The 6,000-nt window shown below is 40.0% G+C and overlaps 1 protein-coding gene across 13 annotated transcripts in view; it reads left to right on the top strand.

The window, feature by feature from the left end:
* Positions 1–6,000, top strand: part of EPS8 (epidermal growth factor receptor pathway substrate 8) — a 141,133-nt gene that overhangs the window by 67,189 nt on the left and 67,944 nt on the right. The window contains exon 1 of one of the 13 annotated variants that reach the window (XM_037388214.1): positions 5,171–5,194. The exons of the other annotated variants lie outside the window; for them this stretch is intronic. The gene's annotated coding sequence lies outside the window, so the exon portion shown is untranslated. Of the gene's footprint in view, positions 1–5,170; positions 5,195–6,000 lie in introns of those variants that run through there. 13 annotated transcript variants of the gene reach the window in all.

Below are 6,000 nucleotides of genomic sequence, written 5' to 3'. Positions count from 1 at the left end.
TGTCTGCCCTCACCCAAGTCCTTGCTGCGCCTGAGCAGCTGAAGCCCTGGGGCCATTTTGCTGTAGACAAAGTCATCAGAACATGGACAAGGGAGGCTCATCTCACTCCAGCAATAGGCTGCATCTGTCTGAGTTGCTTGTGGAAATGGCACAAATCATAGTGTTTCGGGCCAGGCCGGAGGGGATTCAGTAATGCCAGGCACCGTAGCTGTGCTGCTGGCTGGCAAAGCACGCGCAGCTGCAGGCTGCACCACCAGCAGACACGGCACCTCTGCAGAACCCTCTGCACTGCTGACCGTGCTCTCTGGAGATTTCCCAAGAGATGTGGCCTCTTTTTGCAATAAAATTGGGTTAGCATGTTGATGAACTACCGTACGAATAGCTGGTGTTGGGGTAAGGGCAAGTCTGGAGAGAACAGAAGACTTAAAAAGACTTTTAGGTCTGTTTCTTAGACTGTAAGAAAGAGTCTGAGGAACATGAGAGCAAGCCCTTGTTCAGCAGCTTTTTGCATGGTACTAGTTTGGAGTAGGGATTTTCTTAAGAGCTACCTCCTTGGTTTGTGGTGAAAATTTATAGAATATGACCCACGTTTGGGTAGCCTGGGGACTGTCTAAGCTGTTGGTGGATGGAGAAAGTTGAGGCATCTGACAGCTTTCCTGCTGTCCCGGTAAACTGCCTTATCCCTGTGCCAAAACTCATTTGGGCCATAACCTCAACTGCTGCAAGTTGCAGCTCACTCTTCTGAGATGGACTTCAAACTCTCTCTCCCAGAGAGAAGTTGCAAGTTTTATGTCATGTTTTTGCATCCTTGTGAAGACAGAAAGAGGGCATAGGCAATTAGAGCAGTAATTGCTTCTGCCATTTCACCTAAATCTATCTGTGAATGATTGTGAGTTTTCAGAAAGCTTAATGCAATACCTGGGGAAACACAAATTACCACATCCATTCACAAAAACCCCTACCTTTAATGCCTTTGCTACCTCCATTGGGAAAGACAGTATTTACAGCTGTCAGTGTTAATTATCTCAGTGGTTATCCAGCTCAATCACATAGGAGATGAAGGACAAATCACAGTGTGGATGGCAAACTGAGTCCCCGTCTTAAACGCTTTGGATAACATTAGGAACTATTTCGGAGACTGCAGTTGGATTGTTTTTTCTTGAATTACTTGATTTCAGAAAGTTTGCTGTACATGTGCATGACAAAAGGAAAATGAGGAGAAAAGCATAAGGCTGAATTAAACAATATGAGGAAAGAGAAGAGGTTATACAAAGTTCAAGAAACAAGGGGATATGGTTTAGAAAAACACTGAGATAATGAAAGATAATATATAGATGAAGTAACTGTAATATTGTTCCCCCTGAAATTTGCCTTCTGGGCTCCTGTGGGAAAATAGAGGTTGATGTCTGCTTGCTTTGGATTCCTTAGCTGGAAAAACATATGAGATGACATCCTTGTAGGCCTATTCTAGTGTTGATATGAGTGATGAGTTATAAAAGAGAGAGGATGTAGCAGTAACCCATCTATTCTTGATCAAACAAGACTGAGGAACAGGATATTTTTATAAGCCCATTTTAACACTGATTGGATGCATGTCGTTGTTACCTTTTTCCCCTTTTCTAAAATTAAGAACCTAATGTATTTCTTGGGTATGTTGTGGATAGAAGCACTATCAAGCATGTTTAAATTGCAACAAGGTTTTAGATTATTTATTGAGAAAAACTTTTTTAGAGTAAGGCCAATGAGACCCTGCGTTTCCCCAGGGTTGGTTTTTGTCCTCTCTCACCAGTGGCCCAAGGAAGGGGTTGGGAAGTACTACCATATGGGACGTACCTTGGCACAGTTGCTCCTGCCTTAAGGATGGATGATGACTTCGTTCTCTTGTAGCCCCATTTTCTGGGATTGTCTGGGACACTGTTTAGAAAAACATTGAGTTTTGGGGAAGCACATTTGCACAGTAAATCCTGCTATGATCTGAATAAATTCCCAAGAATTTTCTCCAGGTTCTTTTATACCCTGGCTGTGCCACAGAGCTGCCCTAGGTTAAGCAGCAAGCATTGTGATAAGACTCCTACATGAAAGCATAGGCACCTAAGTATTTATGTCAGTATGGTTTTAGTTCTTTATATCTCTAAAACATGAATATATTTTAGTCTGTTTTATCATTTTTAATTAGAGCAGAGTTCGAAAGGGCATATGCTTAACATTTAAAACTTTGTATAAAGATAGCTGAAAGCTTTTTTTTTTTCATAAAAGAGCTTTTTTTTAAAGCTTTGCTTCTATTCTTTAGTCTTATTTTCCTCTTTTTCTTACAGTAATATAAAGACAAATGTAATGGAAACAAGTAATAGGTACTGCAAATGGGAAATATAAAAGGGATAGGCAGAGAAAAGAGTTCTACTTTTCATAGGATTTCAGAAGTTTTTGGGTGCTTGCTAGAAGTGCTGGCTCTAATCCAATGTGCTTTTATTGGCATACATGAACAAACTATCCAGGGCACAGCTATTTTTCTTACAGTAGTAAAAACAGGGACTCTGAATGGAGGTTTTGTGTAGGACAAATATTTTTCCTTTGAAACTGGGTATGAGTTTAAAGTTTATCTCGTGTGCCTTCTGGAAAAAGAAAAAATATCCTTCTAATTCTCATCAAATAGAAAATGTGTAACAATGTAGGCAACTCAGAGCTATATAAACAAGATTTCATCATTGGTGAGGAGCTAGTGAAGTTTTATAATAAACAGGATCTCTTAGTTGCCTGCAATGTGGGAGAAAGCTCTGTTTATATAGGCCTTCATTCCTCAAAAATTTTCTGTGGATGCCATTGCTCCAGTGTCTTTTACAGGGATCTACATATTTTCTAGCCACATGGGTGTGACCAGGAGGATAAGGGTCTTATGGAAAATAGGTTTTAAGGTAACATTCATTGCTTTAAGAACTGTCTTCACAGGTAATTCTTATTGCAATTGAAGGTGTAATTTGTTTTGTGGTAGTAGCATTACTATTGAAAGTTAAGCAGCCTGTGAAGTCTGACAGCTGTGTTCAGTATCATGTATTAGAAGTATCAAAGAGATACAGAGCAATCCCAATGTGCTTTGGGGGGGGAGGGGGGGGAAGGGGAATAAAGATAACAAAGAAAACTCCAACCAACCTATAGTACCTTCAGTGACTAGCATTTGTGCAAGACTCAGTGTTTCATCTTGAAAGATAAAGCAGTTTAATTCTTTCTTAGCTCTGTAGAAGGGTAATCGTATCTCTGAAAAAACATTGTAGCTGGGTATTCCTTATGTCATGTTAAGATCTCTAGAATCAGCTCTAGAACAGTTCTTGAAGTGCATGGAAATGAATGGTGCATTCAGATTTCCCCAGCTTCATCCATCACCCCTCTAACACATACGGCTTTTATAGCTCCTTCGCTTTCTCCCCTTTTCGTGGTTTAACACTGCCTGGTGACTAAGCACTGTGAAGCTGCTCACTCACCACCCCCACCCCCCACCCCCCCACACACAGTGGGATGGGGAGAGGATTGGAAATGTTAAAGTTAGAAAACTCATGGGTTGAGACAAAGACAGTTTAATAGGTAAAACAAAAGCCATGCATGCAAGCAAAGAAAAACAAGGAATTCATTCGCTACGTTCCCTTGGCAGGCAGGTGTTCAGGAAAGCAGGGTTCCATCCACACTTGTGGAAAGACAAATGCCATCACTCTGAACATCCCTCTCTTCCCTCTTCTTCCCCCAGCATGTATACGCAGCATGATGTCATATGGTATGGAATATCCCTTTGGCTAGTTTGGGTCAGCTGTCCTGGCTGTGTCCCCTCCCAGTTTCTTCTGCCCCTCCAGCCTCTCGCTGGCAGGCAGAGAATCTGAAGATCCTTGCCTTAGTATAAACGTGACCCAGCAACAACCAAAACCATCCGTGTGCTGTCAACATTGTTCTGATACCAAATCCAAAACATAGCACTGCACCAGCTACTAAGAAGAACATTAACTCTACCCCAGCTGAAACCAGGACACCCTTCCACCTTCCCATCCACACTTCCTTGACACACGTATTTTTAATAAAGGAACTGAATGGAGAACAGTAAATCTGTATTCTGAAAGATTTTTGAAAGTTAGCTGCCTTTTAAACCTGTGGTAACTTTTCATAAAAGTTGAGCTCCTCTGAGGTTTCCATTGGGAGCCTATCTCACATAATTTTAGAAAAAAAATGACATTGGAAATGCCTCAGCAAAATGTTTTCAATTCAATGAATGAGCAAGTTGCAATAAAATATCTGGTTGCAGTATTTCAGCATCCCTTTCTGGCAAAATCTTGTTAAATTTGGCTTCGTAGCCAGTAGTGACAAACTCCTGGGCAAAATTTTCTGGTGATATGTGAAAATTCAAACTCCACAATTAGAGGATATGGGAGCCAAAACATTTTGCATTGATTGAAATTTGTCTTTTATTGAGTTTCTAATTTCGCCATCTTAAAGCACTGCATATTTGCTGGAAAACTAGTATGTGATTATAAGGGCACTGAAATTTAAAAACATGTATACTTTTACTCCTAAAAGTGAGGCCTGTAATTTGCCAAGCATGGCCGTTCATGTCAGAGGCTGCTTTGGGAAATGTGAATTTGTTAATTGGTTTGGAAAAAAATCATGTTTCTGCCTTTGATCGGGTAACTTAAACCCAACCAAACCTCCAGAATTTGACGTTAGTTGAATATATGTTTTCATTATTGTAATGCCTGTAGAGGAAGGGCTTGGCCCAGATTAATGGAGAAGAAAATTGTATCTGTACAGAGAAACATAAAAAATTGCAACTAGAAAATCAGAGACATGAAATGCTAAAAGTTTAAATTAAATTTCTTCCTACAAATTGTGGAATCTGTTGTTGCTCGGTTTATTTTCTTCCATGAAAGAAATGCTGACTTACAGAAGCATGCTGTTAGTACTGCAGCAGGGTGTGACTTCGTTCATCAGTGACCTCAGTTCAGTAAGTTCTTTTACACTTGAATCGCTTTGTGCTGAAGAGTTGTAGCCCCAATGTGCACTGATCAGTTATGCTTAGATATTTTAAGATAGCCCTTTGTTTACTTGCTGAATTGTAATATAGTCTCTTCAGGTTATGTCTGCATTAATGCAAACAAAAATTGATGCTCAAGATTTTTGGTGACCCAAACAAACATCTCCGGGTGATGTTTGGATGCAGGTGAGTTATCACATGTCTGAAAGTGCTGAGAACTGCCTAGACTGTGTTCAAGGTCATGCGTCTTAGTGTGCGGTCATACGCCTGGTTTTAACCCTAGGTAAGGGGAAGTTGTCCTTGAAGTTTATTGTTTTAAATTCATGGTTCAGAAGGAAAAACATCAGGGAAATGCTGTGTGATATACAGGGACTGGCCATTTGACTTCACAGTTATGTACAAGTGAACAAGTCACATGGCTCCTATCTCTGCATGACTCCACTCTGCTGTGGAGTGGGAAATTATTTTAGATTACCTGATTGGCGTCAATGCGGTACTTCAAGTAGAAGGGGAAAAAGTAATGTTCCCTTGAAAAACATACATTATTTTCAGTGCATATTTTCCAAATACAATGAAATTATTGTATTTTTGATAGTATTAAATTGAGTATCTCGGTTCACTTACCACCCCTGAGTGATGGTGATATGGGTTCTTTCTTTCATGGATAGGAAAATGGAACAGGGTTTGTAGAAGTCAGTGACTGCTGGTGCTAGGTCTTAACTTACAGTACAACTCCATTTCTCTTTAAAATTTAATTTTATTTTCTTTTGTCCTATTTTCAGAGTCCCTATGTTTTTGGTTTTGTTGTTACCTTACTATATGGACGGTGTGTATCTAGATACTCATGATGTATCCGACTATTAATGAAAAATACAAGAGGTAGTAATCAATTAAGTAACTGGATGGCAACTTGGATACCAACTTTCAGGAGCAACATTTCCCCCCATGTTAAAGACAAAGTCATTTTCTTAGGCCTGTCAGTTTCGAAGAAA

This window comes from Falco rusticolus, chromosome 5, assembly GCF_015220075.1.
Source record: "Falco rusticolus isolate bFalRus1 chromosome 5, bFalRus1.pri, whole genome shotgun sequence".
NCBI lineage: Eukaryota > Metazoa > Chordata > Aves > Falconiformes > Falconidae > Falco > Falco rusticolus.
This window is presented reverse-complemented; position numbering and strand designations above follow the sequence as displayed.